At 53.9% G+C, this 10,136-nt stretch overlaps 48 non-coding genes and 1 pseudogene across 48 annotated transcripts; all 49 read right to left on the reverse strand.

Annotated features, from left to right (window-relative positions):
- Positions 1-70: 70 nt before the first annotated feature.
- LOC149427963 (5S ribosomal RNA) lies at positions 71-189 on the reverse strand. The gene has a single exon (XR_016310981.1). It is a non-coding gene; the product is annotated as a 5S ribosomal RNA (ribosomal RNA).
- Positions 190-276: 87 nt separating this feature from the next.
- Positions 277-395, reverse strand: LOC149427964 (5S ribosomal RNA). Its single transcript, XR_016310982.1, has one exon. It is a non-coding gene; the product is annotated as a 5S ribosomal RNA (ribosomal RNA).
- Positions 396-482: 87 nt separating this feature from the next.
- LOC149427965 (5S ribosomal RNA) lies at positions 483-601 on the reverse strand. The gene has a single exon (XR_016311184.1). It is a non-coding gene; the product is annotated as a 5S ribosomal RNA (ribosomal RNA).
- An 87-nt stretch (positions 602-688) lies between these two features.
- On the reverse strand, positions 689-807 carry LOC149427966 (5S ribosomal RNA). Its single transcript, XR_016310983.1, has one exon. It is a non-coding gene; the product is annotated as a 5S ribosomal RNA (ribosomal RNA).
- An 87-nt stretch (positions 808-894) lies between these two features.
- LOC149427967 (5S ribosomal RNA) lies at positions 895-1,013 on the reverse strand. Its single transcript, XR_016310985.1, has one exon. It is a non-coding gene; the product is annotated as a 5S ribosomal RNA (ribosomal RNA).
- An 87-nt stretch (positions 1,014-1,100) lies between these two features.
- Positions 1,101-1,219, reverse strand: LOC149427968 (5S ribosomal RNA). Its single transcript, XR_016311186.1, has one exon. It is a non-coding gene; the product is annotated as a 5S ribosomal RNA (ribosomal RNA).
- Positions 1,220-1,306: 87 nt separating this feature from the next.
- LOC149427969 (5S ribosomal RNA) lies at positions 1,307-1,425 on the reverse strand. Its single transcript, XR_016310986.1, has one exon. It is a non-coding gene; the product is annotated as a 5S ribosomal RNA (ribosomal RNA).
- An 87-nt stretch (positions 1,426-1,512) lies between these two features.
- LOC149427970 (5S ribosomal RNA) lies at positions 1,513-1,631 on the reverse strand. The gene has a single exon (XR_016310987.1). It is a non-coding gene; the product is annotated as a 5S ribosomal RNA (ribosomal RNA).
- Positions 1,632-1,718: 87 nt separating this feature from the next.
- LOC149427971 (5S ribosomal RNA) lies at positions 1,719-1,837 on the reverse strand. Its single transcript, XR_016310988.1, has one exon. It is a non-coding gene; the product is annotated as a 5S ribosomal RNA (ribosomal RNA).
- Positions 1,838-1,924: 87 nt separating this feature from the next.
- On the reverse strand, positions 1,925-2,043 carry LOC149427972 (5S ribosomal RNA). The gene has a single exon (XR_016310989.1). It is a non-coding gene; the product is annotated as a 5S ribosomal RNA (ribosomal RNA).
- An 87-nt stretch (positions 2,044-2,130) lies between these two features.
- LOC149427973 (5S ribosomal RNA) lies at positions 2,131-2,249 on the reverse strand. The gene has a single exon (XR_016310990.1). It is a non-coding gene; the product is annotated as a 5S ribosomal RNA (ribosomal RNA).
- An 87-nt stretch (positions 2,250-2,336) lies between these two features.
- Positions 2,337-2,455, reverse strand: LOC149427974 (5S ribosomal RNA). The gene has a single exon (XR_016310991.1). It is a non-coding gene; the product is annotated as a 5S ribosomal RNA (ribosomal RNA).
- An 87-nt stretch (positions 2,456-2,542) lies between these two features.
- On the reverse strand, positions 2,543-2,662 carry LOC149427975 (5S ribosomal RNA). The gene has a single exon (XR_016311191.1). It is a non-coding gene; the product is annotated as a 5S ribosomal RNA (ribosomal RNA).
- Positions 2,663-2,749: 87 nt separating this feature from the next.
- Positions 2,750-2,868, reverse strand: LOC149427976 (5S ribosomal RNA). The gene has a single exon (XR_016310992.1). It is a non-coding gene; the product is annotated as a 5S ribosomal RNA (ribosomal RNA).
- An 87-nt stretch (positions 2,869-2,955) lies between these two features.
- On the reverse strand, positions 2,956-3,074 carry LOC149427977 (5S ribosomal RNA). The gene has a single exon (XR_016310993.1). It is a non-coding gene; the product is annotated as a 5S ribosomal RNA (ribosomal RNA).
- Positions 3,075-3,161: 87 nt separating this feature from the next.
- On the reverse strand, positions 3,162-3,280 carry LOC149427978 (5S ribosomal RNA). The gene has a single exon (XR_016310994.1). It is a non-coding gene; the product is annotated as a 5S ribosomal RNA (ribosomal RNA).
- An 87-nt stretch (positions 3,281-3,367) lies between these two features.
- LOC149427979 (5S ribosomal RNA) lies at positions 3,368-3,487 on the reverse strand. The gene has a single exon (XR_016311192.1). It is a non-coding gene; the product is annotated as a 5S ribosomal RNA (ribosomal RNA).
- An 80-nt stretch (positions 3,488-3,567) lies between these two features.
- LOC149427980 (5S ribosomal RNA) lies at positions 3,568-3,687 on the reverse strand (annotated as a pseudogene).
- Positions 3,688-3,774: 87 nt separating this feature from the next.
- Positions 3,775-3,893, reverse strand: LOC149427981 (5S ribosomal RNA). Its single transcript, XR_016310996.1, has one exon. It is a non-coding gene; the product is annotated as a 5S ribosomal RNA (ribosomal RNA).
- An 87-nt stretch (positions 3,894-3,980) lies between these two features.
- On the reverse strand, positions 3,981-4,099 carry LOC149427982 (5S ribosomal RNA). Its single transcript, XR_016310997.1, has one exon. It is a non-coding gene; the product is annotated as a 5S ribosomal RNA (ribosomal RNA).
- Positions 4,100-4,186: 87 nt separating this feature from the next.
- Positions 4,187-4,305, reverse strand: LOC149427983 (5S ribosomal RNA). Its single transcript, XR_016310998.1, has one exon. It is a non-coding gene; the product is annotated as a 5S ribosomal RNA (ribosomal RNA).
- An 87-nt stretch (positions 4,306-4,392) lies between these two features.
- LOC149427984 (5S ribosomal RNA) lies at positions 4,393-4,511 on the reverse strand. The gene has a single exon (XR_016310999.1). It is a non-coding gene; the product is annotated as a 5S ribosomal RNA (ribosomal RNA).
- Positions 4,512-4,598: 87 nt separating this feature from the next.
- LOC149427985 (5S ribosomal RNA) lies at positions 4,599-4,717 on the reverse strand. Its single transcript, XR_016311000.1, has one exon. It is a non-coding gene; the product is annotated as a 5S ribosomal RNA (ribosomal RNA).
- An 87-nt stretch (positions 4,718-4,804) lies between these two features.
- LOC149427986 (5S ribosomal RNA) lies at positions 4,805-4,923 on the reverse strand. Its single transcript, XR_016311001.1, has one exon. It is a non-coding gene; the product is annotated as a 5S ribosomal RNA (ribosomal RNA).
- An 87-nt stretch (positions 4,924-5,010) lies between these two features.
- LOC149427987 (5S ribosomal RNA) lies at positions 5,011-5,129 on the reverse strand. The gene has a single exon (XR_016311002.1). It is a non-coding gene; the product is annotated as a 5S ribosomal RNA (ribosomal RNA).
- An 87-nt stretch (positions 5,130-5,216) lies between these two features.
- On the reverse strand, positions 5,217-5,335 carry LOC149427988 (5S ribosomal RNA). The gene has a single exon (XR_016311003.1). It is a non-coding gene; the product is annotated as a 5S ribosomal RNA (ribosomal RNA).
- An 87-nt stretch (positions 5,336-5,422) lies between these two features.
- On the reverse strand, positions 5,423-5,541 carry LOC149427989 (5S ribosomal RNA). The gene has a single exon (XR_016311004.1). It is a non-coding gene; the product is annotated as a 5S ribosomal RNA (ribosomal RNA).
- An 87-nt stretch (positions 5,542-5,628) lies between these two features.
- Positions 5,629-5,747, reverse strand: LOC149427990 (5S ribosomal RNA). Its single transcript, XR_016311005.1, has one exon. It is a non-coding gene; the product is annotated as a 5S ribosomal RNA (ribosomal RNA).
- Positions 5,748-5,834: 87 nt separating this feature from the next.
- LOC149427991 (5S ribosomal RNA) lies at positions 5,835-5,953 on the reverse strand. Its single transcript, XR_016311007.1, has one exon. It is a non-coding gene; the product is annotated as a 5S ribosomal RNA (ribosomal RNA).
- Positions 5,954-6,040: 87 nt separating this feature from the next.
- Positions 6,041-6,159, reverse strand: LOC149427992 (5S ribosomal RNA). The gene has a single exon (XR_016311008.1). It is a non-coding gene; the product is annotated as a 5S ribosomal RNA (ribosomal RNA).
- Positions 6,160-6,246: 87 nt separating this feature from the next.
- LOC149427993 (5S ribosomal RNA) lies at positions 6,247-6,365 on the reverse strand. The gene has a single exon (XR_016311009.1). It is a non-coding gene; the product is annotated as a 5S ribosomal RNA (ribosomal RNA).
- Positions 6,366-6,452: 87 nt separating this feature from the next.
- Positions 6,453-6,571, reverse strand: LOC149427994 (5S ribosomal RNA). Its single transcript, XR_016311010.1, has one exon. It is a non-coding gene; the product is annotated as a 5S ribosomal RNA (ribosomal RNA).
- Positions 6,572-6,658: 87 nt separating this feature from the next.
- Positions 6,659-6,777, reverse strand: LOC149427995 (5S ribosomal RNA). Its single transcript, XR_016311011.1, has one exon. It is a non-coding gene; the product is annotated as a 5S ribosomal RNA (ribosomal RNA).
- Positions 6,778-6,864: 87 nt separating this feature from the next.
- Positions 6,865-6,983, reverse strand: LOC149427996 (5S ribosomal RNA). The gene has a single exon (XR_016311012.1). It is a non-coding gene; the product is annotated as a 5S ribosomal RNA (ribosomal RNA).
- Positions 6,984-7,070: 87 nt separating this feature from the next.
- On the reverse strand, positions 7,071-7,189 carry LOC149427997 (5S ribosomal RNA). Its single transcript, XR_016311013.1, has one exon. It is a non-coding gene; the product is annotated as a 5S ribosomal RNA (ribosomal RNA).
- Positions 7,190-7,276: 87 nt separating this feature from the next.
- LOC149427998 (5S ribosomal RNA) lies at positions 7,277-7,395 on the reverse strand. The gene has a single exon (XR_016311014.1). It is a non-coding gene; the product is annotated as a 5S ribosomal RNA (ribosomal RNA).
- An 87-nt stretch (positions 7,396-7,482) lies between these two features.
- LOC149427999 (5S ribosomal RNA) lies at positions 7,483-7,601 on the reverse strand. The gene has a single exon (XR_016311015.1). It is a non-coding gene; the product is annotated as a 5S ribosomal RNA (ribosomal RNA).
- An 87-nt stretch (positions 7,602-7,688) lies between these two features.
- LOC149428000 (5S ribosomal RNA) lies at positions 7,689-7,807 on the reverse strand. The gene has a single exon (XR_016311016.1). It is a non-coding gene; the product is annotated as a 5S ribosomal RNA (ribosomal RNA).
- An 87-nt stretch (positions 7,808-7,894) lies between these two features.
- Positions 7,895-8,013, reverse strand: LOC149428001 (5S ribosomal RNA). Its single transcript, XR_016311018.1, has one exon. It is a non-coding gene; the product is annotated as a 5S ribosomal RNA (ribosomal RNA).
- Positions 8,014-8,100: 87 nt separating this feature from the next.
- Positions 8,101-8,219, reverse strand: LOC149428002 (5S ribosomal RNA). The gene has a single exon (XR_016311019.1). It is a non-coding gene; the product is annotated as a 5S ribosomal RNA (ribosomal RNA).
- An 87-nt stretch (positions 8,220-8,306) lies between these two features.
- On the reverse strand, positions 8,307-8,425 carry LOC149428003 (5S ribosomal RNA). Its single transcript, XR_016311020.1, has one exon. It is a non-coding gene; the product is annotated as a 5S ribosomal RNA (ribosomal RNA).
- Positions 8,426-8,512: 87 nt separating this feature from the next.
- On the reverse strand, positions 8,513-8,631 carry LOC149428004 (5S ribosomal RNA). The gene has a single exon (XR_016311021.1). It is a non-coding gene; the product is annotated as a 5S ribosomal RNA (ribosomal RNA).
- An 87-nt stretch (positions 8,632-8,718) lies between these two features.
- Positions 8,719-8,837, reverse strand: LOC149428005 (5S ribosomal RNA). Its single transcript, XR_016311022.1, has one exon. It is a non-coding gene; the product is annotated as a 5S ribosomal RNA (ribosomal RNA).
- An 87-nt stretch (positions 8,838-8,924) lies between these two features.
- LOC149428006 (5S ribosomal RNA) lies at positions 8,925-9,043 on the reverse strand. Its single transcript, XR_016311023.1, has one exon. It is a non-coding gene; the product is annotated as a 5S ribosomal RNA (ribosomal RNA).
- An 87-nt stretch (positions 9,044-9,130) lies between these two features.
- On the reverse strand, positions 9,131-9,249 carry LOC149428007 (5S ribosomal RNA). Its single transcript, XR_016311024.1, has one exon. It is a non-coding gene; the product is annotated as a 5S ribosomal RNA (ribosomal RNA).
- Positions 9,250-9,336: 87 nt separating this feature from the next.
- LOC149428008 (5S ribosomal RNA) lies at positions 9,337-9,455 on the reverse strand. The gene has a single exon (XR_016311025.1). It is a non-coding gene; the product is annotated as a 5S ribosomal RNA (ribosomal RNA).
- An 87-nt stretch (positions 9,456-9,542) lies between these two features.
- LOC149428009 (5S ribosomal RNA) lies at positions 9,543-9,661 on the reverse strand. The gene has a single exon (XR_016311026.1). It is a non-coding gene; the product is annotated as a 5S ribosomal RNA (ribosomal RNA).
- Positions 9,662-9,748: 87 nt separating this feature from the next.
- On the reverse strand, positions 9,749-9,867 carry LOC149428010 (5S ribosomal RNA). Its single transcript, XR_016311027.1, has one exon. It is a non-coding gene; the product is annotated as a 5S ribosomal RNA (ribosomal RNA).
- Positions 9,868-9,954: 87 nt separating this feature from the next.
- On the reverse strand, positions 9,955-10,073 carry LOC149428011 (5S ribosomal RNA). Its single transcript, XR_016311029.1, has one exon. It is a non-coding gene; the product is annotated as a 5S ribosomal RNA (ribosomal RNA).
- Positions 10,074-10,136: the final 63 nt, after the last annotated feature.

Consider the following 10,136-nt stretch of genomic DNA (forward strand, 5'->3'; position numbering starts at 1 on the left):
TCAATCTACTTCAATTGGTGCTTGGCAAGCTGGCCATTTGAGCCGAAAAAGAAGCCGAGCAAAAGACAAAAGCCTACAGCACCTGGTATTCCCAGGCGGTCTCCCATCCAGGTACTAACCAGGCCCTACGCTGCTTAGCTTCCGAGATCAGACGAGATCGGGCGCATTCAGAGTGATGTGGCCGTAGGCGCTTCTCTTTGGAGCCCTCAATCTACTTCAATTGGTGCTTGGCAAGCTGGCCATTTGAGCCGAAAAAGAAGCCGAGCAAAAGACAAAAGCCTACAGCACCTGGTATTCCCAGGCGGTCTCCCATCCAGGTACTAACCAGGCCCTACGCTGCTTAGCTTCCGAGATCAGACGAGATCGGGCGCATTCAGAGTGATGTGGCCGTAGGCGCTTCTCTTTGGAGCCCTCAATCTACTTCAATTGGTGCTTGGCAAGCTGGCCATTTGAGCCGAAAAAGAAGCCGAGCAAAAGACAAAAGCCTACAGCACCTGGTATTCCCAGGCGGTCTCCCATCCAGGTACTAACCAGGCCCTACGCTGCTTAGCTTCCGAGATCAGACGAGATTGGGCGCATTCAGAGTGATGTGGCCGTAGGCGCTTCTCTTTGGAGCCCTCAATCTACTTCAATTGGTGCTTGGCAAGCTGGCCATTTGAGCCGAAAAAGAAGCCGAGCAAAAGACAAAAGCCTACAGCACCTGGTATTCCCAGGCGGTCTCCCATCCAGGTACTAACCAGGCCCTACGCTGCTTAGCTTCCGAGATCAGACGAGATCGGGCGCATTCAGAGTGATGTGGCCGTAGGCGCTTCTCTTTGGAGCCCTCAATCTACTTCAATTGGTGCTTGGCAAGCTGGCCATTTGAGCCGAAAAAGAAGCCGAGCAAAAGACAAAAGCCTACAGCACCTGGTATTCCCAGGCGGTCTCCCATCCAGGTACTAACCAGGCCCTACGCTGCTTAGCTTCCGAGATCAGACGAGATCGGGCGCATTCAGAGTGATGTGGCCGTAGGCGCTTCTCTTTGGAGCCCTCAATCTACTTCAATTGGTGCTTGGCAAGCTGGCCATTTGAGCCGAAAAAGAAGCCGAGCAAAAGACAAAAGCCTACAGCACCTGGTATTCCCAGGCGGTCTCCCATCCAGGTACTAACCAGGCCCTACGCTGCTTAGCTTCCGAGATCAGACGAGATTGGGCGCATTCAGAGTGATGTGGCCGTAGGCGCTTCTCTTTGGAGCCCTCAATCTACTTCAATTGGTGCTTGGCAAGCTGGCCATTTGAGCCGAAAAAGAAGCCGAGCAAAAGACAAAAGCCTACAGCACCTGGTATTCCCAGGCGGTCTCCCATCCAGGTACTAACCAGGCCCTACGCTGCTTAGCTTCCGAGATCAGACGAGATCGGGCGCATTCAGAGTGATGTGGCCGTAGGCGCTTCTCTTTGGAGCCCTCAATCTACTTCAATTGGTGCTTGGCAAGCTGGCCATTTGAGCCGAAAAAGAAGCCGAGCAAAAGACAAAAGCCTACAGCACCTGGTATTCCCAGGCGGTCTCCCATCCAGGTACTAACCAGGCCCTACGCTGCTTAGCTTCCGAGATCAGACGAGATCGGGCGCATTCAGAGTGATGTGGCCGTAGGCGCTTCTCTTTGGAGCCCTCAATCTACTTCAATTGGTGCTTGGCAAGCTGGCCATTTGAGCCGAAAAAGAAGCCGAGCAAAAGACAAAAGCCTACAGCACCTGGTATTCCCAGGCGGTCTCCCATCCAGGTACTAACCAGGCCCTACGCTGCTTAGCTTCCGAGATCAGACGAGATCGGGCGCATTCAGAGTGATGTGGCCGTAGGCGCTTCTCTTTGGAGCCCTCAATCTACTTCAATTGGTGCTTGGCAAGCTGGCCATTTGAGCCGAAAAAGAAGCCGAGCAAAAGACAAAAGCCTACAGCACCTGGTATTCCCAGGCGGTCTCCCATCCAGGTACTAACCAGGCCCTACGCTGCTTAGCTTCCGAGATCAGACGAGATCGGGCGCATTCAGAGTGATGTGGCCGTAGGCGCTTCTCTTTGGAGCCCTCAATCTACTTCAATTGGTGCTTGGCAAGCTGGCCATTTGAGCCGAAAAAGAAGCCGAGCAAAAGACAAAAGCCTACAGCACCTGGTATTCCCAGGCGGTCTCCCATCCAGGTACTAACCAGGCCCTACGCTGCTTAGCTTCCGAGATCAGACGAGATCGGGCGCATTCAGAGTGATGTGGCCGTAGGCGCTTCTCTTTGGAGCCCTCAATCTACTTCAATTGGTGCTTGGCAAGCTGGCCATTTGAGCCGAAAAAGAAGCCGAGCAAAAGACAAAAGCCTACAGCACCTGGTATTCCCAGGCGGTCTCCCATCCAGGTACTAACCAGGCCCTACGCTGCTTAGCTTCCGAGATCAGACGAGATCGGGCGCATTCAGAGTGATGTGGCCGTAGGCGCGTCTCTTTGGAGCCCTCAATCTACTTCAATTGGTGCTTGGCAAGCTGGCCATTTGAGCCGAAAAAGAAGCCGAGCAAAAGACAAAAGCCTACAGCACCTGGTATTCCCAGGCGGTCCTCCCATCCAGGTACTAACCAGGCCCTACGCTGCTTAGCTTCCGAGATCAGACGAGATCGGGCGCATTCAGAGTGATGTGGCCGTAGGCGCTTCTCTTTGGAGCCCTCAATCTACTTCAATTGGTGCTTGGCAAGCTGGCCATTTGAGCCGAAAAAGAAGCCGAGCAAAAGACAAAAGCCTACAGCACCTGGTATTCCCAGGCGGTCTCCCATCCAGGTACTAACCAGGCCCTACGCTGCTTAGCTTCCGAGATCAGACGAGATCGGGCGCATTCAGAGTGATGTGGCCGTAGGCGCTTCTCTTTGGAGCCCTCAATCTACTTCAATTGGTGCTTGGCAAGCTGGCCATTTGAGCCGAAAAAGAAGCCGAGCAAAAGACAAAAGCCTACAGCACCTGGTATTCCCAGGCGGTCTCCCATCCAGGTACTAACCAGGCCCTACGCTGCTTAGCTTCCGAGATCAGACGAGATCGGGCGCATTCAGAGTGATGTGGCCGTAGGCGCTTCTCTTTGGAGCCCTCAATCTACTTCAATTGGTGCTTGGCAAGCTGGCCATTTGAGCCGAAAAAGAAGCCGAGCAAAAGACAAAAGCCTACAGCACCTGGTATTCCCAGGCGGTCTCCCATCCAGGTACTAACCAGGCCCTACGCTGCTTAGCTTCCGAGATCAGACGAGATCGGGCGCATTCAGAGTGATGTGGCCGTAGGCGCTTCTCTTTGGAGCCCTCAATCTACTTCAATTGGTGCTTGGCAAGCTGGCCATTTGAGCCGAAAAAGAAGCCGAGCAAAAGACAAAAGCCTACAGCACCTGGTATTCCCAGGCGGTCTCCCATCCAGGTACTAACCAGGCCCCTACGCAGCTTAGCTTCCGAGATCAGACGAGATCGGGCGCATTCAGAGTGATGTGGCCGTAGGCGCTTCTCTTTGGAGCCCTCAATCTACTTCAATTGGTGCTTGGCAAGCTGGCCATTTGAGCCGAAAAAGAAGCCGAGCAAAAGACAACAGCCACCTGGTATTCCCAGGCGGTCTCCCATCCGGGTACTAACCAGGCCCTACGCTGCTTAGCTTCCGAGATCAGACGAGATCGGGCGCATTCAGAGTGATGTGGCCGTAGGCGCTTCTCTTTGGAGCCCTCAATCTACTTCAATTGGTGCTTGGCAAGCTGGCCATTTGAGCCGAAAAAGAAGCCGAGCAAAAGACAAAAGCCTACAGCACCTGGTATTCCCAGGCGGTCTCCCATCCAGGTACTAACCAGGCCCTACGCTGCTTAGCTTCCGAGATCAGACGAGATCGGGCGCATTCAGAGTGATGTGGCCGTAGGCGCTTCTCTTTGGAGCCCTCAATCTACTTCAATTGGTGCTTGGCAAGCTGGCCATTTGAGCCGAAAAAGAAGCCGAGCAAAAGACAAAAGCCTACAGCACCTGGTATTCCCAGGCGGTCTCCCATCCAGGTACTAACCAGGCCCTACGCTGCTTAGCTTCCGAGATCAGACGAGATCGGGCGCATTCAGAGTGATGTGGCCGTAGGCGCTTCTCTTTGGAGCCCTCAATCTACTTCAATTGGTGCTTGGCAAGCTGGCCATTTGAGCCGAAAAAGAAGCCGAGCAAAAGACAAAAGCCTACAGCACCTGGTATTCCCAGGCGGTCTCCCATCCAGGTACTAACCAGGCCCTACGCTGCTTAGCTTCCGAGATCAGACGAGATCGGGCGCATTCAGAGTGATGTGGCCGTAGGCGCTTCTCTTTGGAGCCCTCAATCTACTTCAATTGGTGCTTGGCAAGCTGGCCATTTGAGCCGAAAAAGAAGCCGAGCAAAAGACAAAAGCCTACAGCACCTGGTATTCCCAGGCGGTCTCCCATCCAGGTACTAACCAGGCCCTACGCTGCTTAGCTTCCGAGATCAGACGAGATCGGGCGCATTCAGAGTGATGTGGCCGTAGGCGCGTCTCTTTGGAGCCCTCAATCTACTTCAATTGGTGCTTGGCAAGCTGGCCATTTGAGCCGAAAAAGAAGCCGAGCAAAAGACAAAAGCCTACAGCACCTGGTATTCCCAGGCGGTCTCCCATCCAGGTACTAACCAGGCCCTACGCTGCTTAGCTTCCGAGATCAGACGAGATCGGGCGCATTCAGAGTGATGTGGCCGTAGGCGCTTCTCTTTGGAGCCCTCAATCTACTTCAATTGGTGCTTGGCAAGCTGGCCATTTGAGCCGAAAAAGAAGCCGAGCAAAAGACAAAAGCCTACAGCACCTGGTATTCCCAGGCGGTCTCCCATCCAGGTACTAACCAGGCCCTACGCTGCTTAGCTTCCGAGATCAGACGAGATCGGGCGCATTCAGAGTGATGTGGCCGTAGGCGCTTCTCTTTGGAGCCCTCAATCTACTTCAATTGGTGCTTGGCAAGCTGGCCATTTGAGCCGAAAAAGAAGCCGAGCAAAAGACAAAAGCCTACAGCACCTGGTATTCCCAGGCGGTCTCCCATCCAGGTACTAACCAGGCCCTACGCTGCTTAGCTTCCGAGATCAGACGAGATCGGGCGCATTCAGAGTGATGTGGCCGTAGGCGCTTCTCTTTGGAGCCCTCAATCTACTTCAATTGGTGCTTGGCAAGCTGGCCATTTGAGCCGAAAAAGAAGCCGAGCAAAAGACAAAAGCCTACAGCACCTGGTATTCCCAGGCGGTCTCCCATCCAGGTACTAACCAGGCCCTACGCTGCTTAGCTTCCGAGATCAGACGAGATCGGGCGCATTCAGAGTGATGTGGCCGTAGGCGCTTCTCTTTGGAGCCCTCAATCTACTTCAATTGGTGCTTGGCAAGCTGGCCATTTGAGCCGAAAAAGAAGCCGAGCAAAAGACAAAAGCCTACAGCACCTGGTATTCCCAGGCGGTCTCCCATCCAGGTACTAACCAGGCCCTACGCTGCTTAGCTTCCGAGATCAGACGAGATCGGGCGCATTCAGAGTGATGTGGCCGTAGGCGCTTCTCTTTGGAGCCCTCAATCTACTTCAATTGGTGCTTGGCAAGCTGGCCATTTGAGCCGAAAAAGAAGCCGAGCAAAAGACAAAAGCCTACAGCACCTGGTATTCCCAGGCGGTCTCCCATCCAGGTACTAACCAGGCCCTACGCTGCTTAGCTTCCGAGATCAGACGAGATCGGGCGCATTCAGAGTGATGTGGCCGTAGGCGCTTCTCTTTGGAGCCCTCAATCTACTTCAATTGGTGCTTGGCAAGCTGGCCATTTGAGCCGAAAAAGAAGCCGAGCAAAAGACAAAAGCCTACAGCACCTGGTATTCCCAGGCGGTCTCCCATCCAGGTACTAACCAGGCCCTACGCTGCTTAGCTTCCGAGATCAGACGAGATCGGGCGCATTCAGAGTGATGTGGCCGTAGGCGCTTCTCTTTGGAGCCCTCAATCTACTTCAATTGGTGCTTGGCAAGCTGGCCATTTGAGCCGAAAAAGAAGCCGAGCAAAAGACAAAAGCCTACAGCACCTGGTATTCCCAGGCGGTCTCCCATCCAGGTACTAACCAGGCCCTACGCTGCTTAGCTTCCGAGATCAGACGAGATCGGGCGCATTCAGAGTGATGTGGCCGTAGGCGCTTCTCTTTGGAGCCCTCAATCTACTTCAATTGGTGCTTGGCAAGCTGGCCATTTGAGCCGAAAAAGAAGCCGAGCAAAAGACAAAAGCCTACAGCACCTGGTATTCCCAGGCGGTCTCCCATCCAGGTACTAACCAGGCCCTACGCTGCTTAGCTTCCGAGATCAGACGAGATCGGGCGCATTCAGAGTGATGTGGCCGTAGGCGCTTCTCTTTGGAGCCCTCAATCTACTTCAATTGGTGCTTGGCAAGCTGGCCATTTGAGCCGAAAAAGAAGCCGAGCAAAAGACAAAAGCCTACAGCACCTGGTATTCCCAGGCGGTCTCCCATCCAGGTACTAACCAGGCCCTACGCTGCTTAGCTTCCGAGATCAGACGAGATCGGGCGCATTCAGAGTGATGTGGCCGTAGGCGCTTCTCTTTGGAGCCCTCAATCTACTTCAATTGGTGCTTGGCAAGCTGGCCATTTGAGCCGAAAAAGAAGCCGAGCAAAAGACAAAAGCCTACAGCACCTGGTATTCCCAGGCGGTCTCCCATCCAGGTACTAACCAGGCCCTACGCTGCTTAGCTTCCGAGATCAGACGAGATCGGGCGCATTCAGAGTGATGTGGCCGTAGGCGCTTCTCTTTGGAGCCCTCAATCTACTTCAATTGGTGCTTGGCAAGCTGGCCATTTGAGCCGAAAAAGAAGCCGAGCAAAAGACAAAAGCCTACAGCACCTGGTATTCCCAGGCGGTCTCCCATCCAGGTACTAACCAGGCCCTACGCTGCTTAGCTTCCGAGATCAGACGAGATCGGGCGCATTCAGAGTGATGTGGCCGTAGGCGCTTCTCTTTGGAGCCCTCAATCTACTTCAATTGGTGCTTGGCAAGCTGGCCATTTGAGCCGAAAAAGAAGCCGAGCAAAAGACAAAAGCCTACAGCACCTGGTATTCCCAGGCGGTCTCCCATCCAGGTACTAACCAGGCCCTACGCTGCTTAGCTTCCGAGATCAGACGAGATCGGGCGCATTCAGAGTGATGTGGCCGTAGGCGCTTCTCTTTGGAGCCCTCAATCTACTTCAATTGGTGCTTGGCAAGCTGGCCATTTGAGCCGAAAAAGAAGCCGAGCAAAAGACAAAAGCCTACAGCACCTGGTATTCCCAGGCGGTCTCCCATCCAGGTACTAACCAGGCCCTACGCTGCTTAGCTTCCGAGATCAGACGAGATCGGGCGCATTCAGAGTGATGTGGCCGTAGGCGCTTCTCTTTGGAGCCCTCAATCTACTTCAATTGGTGCTTGGCAAGCTGGCCATTTGAGCCGAAAAAGAAGCCGAGCAAAAGACAAAAGCCTACAGCACCTGGTATTCCCAGGCGGTCTCCCATCCAGGTACTAACCAGGCCCTACGCTGCTTAGCTTCCGAGATCAGACGAGATCGGGCGCATTCAGAGTGATGTGGCCGTAGGCGCTTCTCTTTGGAGCCCTCAATCTACTTCAATTGGTGCTTGGCAAGCTGGCCATTTGAGCCGAAAAAGAAGCCGAGCAAAAGACAAAAGCCTACAGCACCTGGTATTCCCAGGCGGTCTCCCATCCAGGTACTAACCAGGCCCTACGCTGCTTAGCTTCCGAGATCAGACGAGATCGGGCGCATTCAGAGTGATGTGGCCGTAGGCGCTTCTCTTTGGAGCCCTCAATCTACTTCAATTGGTGCTTGGCAAGCTGGCCATTTGAGCCGAAAAAGAAGCCGAGCAAAAGACAAAAGCCTACAGCACCTGGTATTCCCAGGCGGTCTCCCATCCAGGTACTAACCAGGCCCTACGCTGCTTAGCTTCCGAGATCAGACGAGATCGGGCGCATTCAGAGTGATGTGGCCGTAGGCGCTTCTCTTTGGAGCCCTCAATCTACTTCAATTGGTGCTTGGCAAGCTGGCCATTTGAGCCGAAAAAGAAGCCGAGCAAAAGACAAAAGCCTACAGCACCTGGTATTCCCAGGCGGTCTCCCATCCAGGTACTAACCAGGCCCTACGCTGCTTAGCTTCCGAGATCAGACGAGATCGGGCGCATTCAGAGTGATGTGGCCGTAGGCGCTTCTCTTTGGAGCCCTCAATCTACTTCAATTGGTGCTTGGCAAGCTGGCCATTTGAGCCGAAAAAGAAGCCGAGCAAAAGACAAAAGCCTACAGCACCTGGTATTCCCAGGCGGTCTCCCATCCAGGTACTAACCAGGCCCTACGCTGCTTAGCTTCCGAGATCAGACGAGATCGGGCGCATTCAGAGTGATGTGGCCGTAGGCGCTTCTCTTTGGAGCCCTCAATCTACTTCAATTGGTGCTTGGCAAGCTGGCCATTTGAGCCGAAAAAGAAGCCGAGCAAAAGACAAAAGCCTACAGCACCTGGTATTCCCAGGCGGTCTCCCATCCAGGTACTAACCAGGCCCTACGCTGCTTAGCTTCCGAGATCAGACGAGATCGGGCGCATTCAGAGTGATGTGGCCGTAGGCGCTTCTCTTTGGAGCCCTCAATCTACTTCAATTGGTGCTTGGCAAGCTGGCCATTTGAGCCGAAAAAGAAGCCGAGCAAAAGACAAAAGCCTACAGCACCTGGTATTCCCAGGCGGTCTCCCATCCAGGTACTAACCAGGCCCTACGCTGCTTAGCTTCCGAGATCAGACGAGATCGGGCGCATTCAGAGTGATGTGGCCGTAGGCGCTTCTCTTTGGAGCCCTCAATCTACTTCAATTGGTGCTTGGCAAGCTGGCCATTTGAGCCGAAAAAGAAGCCGAGCAAAAGACAAAAGCCTACAGCACCTGGTATTCCCAGGCGGTCTCCCATCCAGGTACTAACCAGGCCCTACGCTGCTTAGCTTCCGAGATCAGACGAGATCGGGCGCATTCAGAGTGATGTGGCCGTAGGCGCTTCTCTTTGGAGCCCTCAATCTACTTCAATTGGTGCTTGGCAAGCTGGCCATTTGAGCCGAAAAAGAAGCCGAGCAAAAGACAAAAGCCTACAGCACCTGGTATTCCCAGGCGGTCTCCCATCCAGGTACTAACCAGGCCCTACGCTGCTTAGCTTCCGAGATCAGACGAGATCGGGCGCATTCAGAGTGATGTGGCCGTAGGCGCTTCTCTTTGGAGCCCTCAATCTACTTCAATTGGTGCTTGGCAAGCTGGCCATTTGAGCCGAAAAAGAAGCCGAGCAAAAGACAAAAGCCTACAGCACCTGGTATTCCCAGGCGGTCTCCCATCCAGGTACTAACCAGGCCCTACGCTGCTTAGCTTCCGAGATCAGACGAGATCGGGCGCATTCAGAGTGATGTGGCCGTAGGCGCTTCTCTTTGGAGCCCTCAATCTACTTCAATTGGTGCTTGGCAAGCTGGCCATTTGAGCCGAAAAAGAAGCCGAGCAAAAGACAAAAGCCTACAGCACCTGGTATTCCCAGGCGGTCTCCCATCCAGGTACTAACCAGGCCCTACGCTGCTTAGCTTCCGAGATCAGACGAGATCGGGCGCATTCAGAGTGATGTGGCCGTAGGCGCTTCTCTTTGGAGCCCTCAATCTACTTCAATTGGTGCTTGGCAAGCTGGCCATTTGAGCCGAAAAAGAAGCCGAGCAAAAGACAAAAGCCTACAGCACCTGGTATTCCCAGGCGGTCTCCCATCCAGGTACTAACCAGGCCCTACGCTGCTTAGCTTCCGAGATCAGACGAGATCGGGCGCATTCAGAGTGATGTGGCCGTAGGCGCTTCTCTTTGGAGCCCTCAATCTACTTCAATTGGTGCTTGGCAAGCTGGCCATTTGAGCCGAAAAAGAAGCCGAGCAAAAGACAAAAGCCTACAGCACCTGGTATTCCCAGGCGGTCTCCCATCCAGGTACTAACCAGGCCCTACGCTGCTTAGCTTCCGAGATCAGACGAGATCGGGCGCATTCAGAGTGATGTGGCCGTAGGCGCTTCTCTTTGGAGCCCTCAATCTACTTCAATTGGTGCTTGGCAAGCTGGCCATTTGAGCCGA

The sequence above is a fragment of the Staurois parvus genome, unplaced genomic scaffold, assembly GCF_062004578.1.
Source record: "Staurois parvus isolate SC_StPar_1 unplaced genomic scaffold, SC_StPar_1.0 ptg003476l, whole genome shotgun sequence".
Lineage (NCBI taxonomy): Eukaryota > Metazoa > Chordata > Amphibia > Anura > Ranidae > Staurois > Staurois parvus.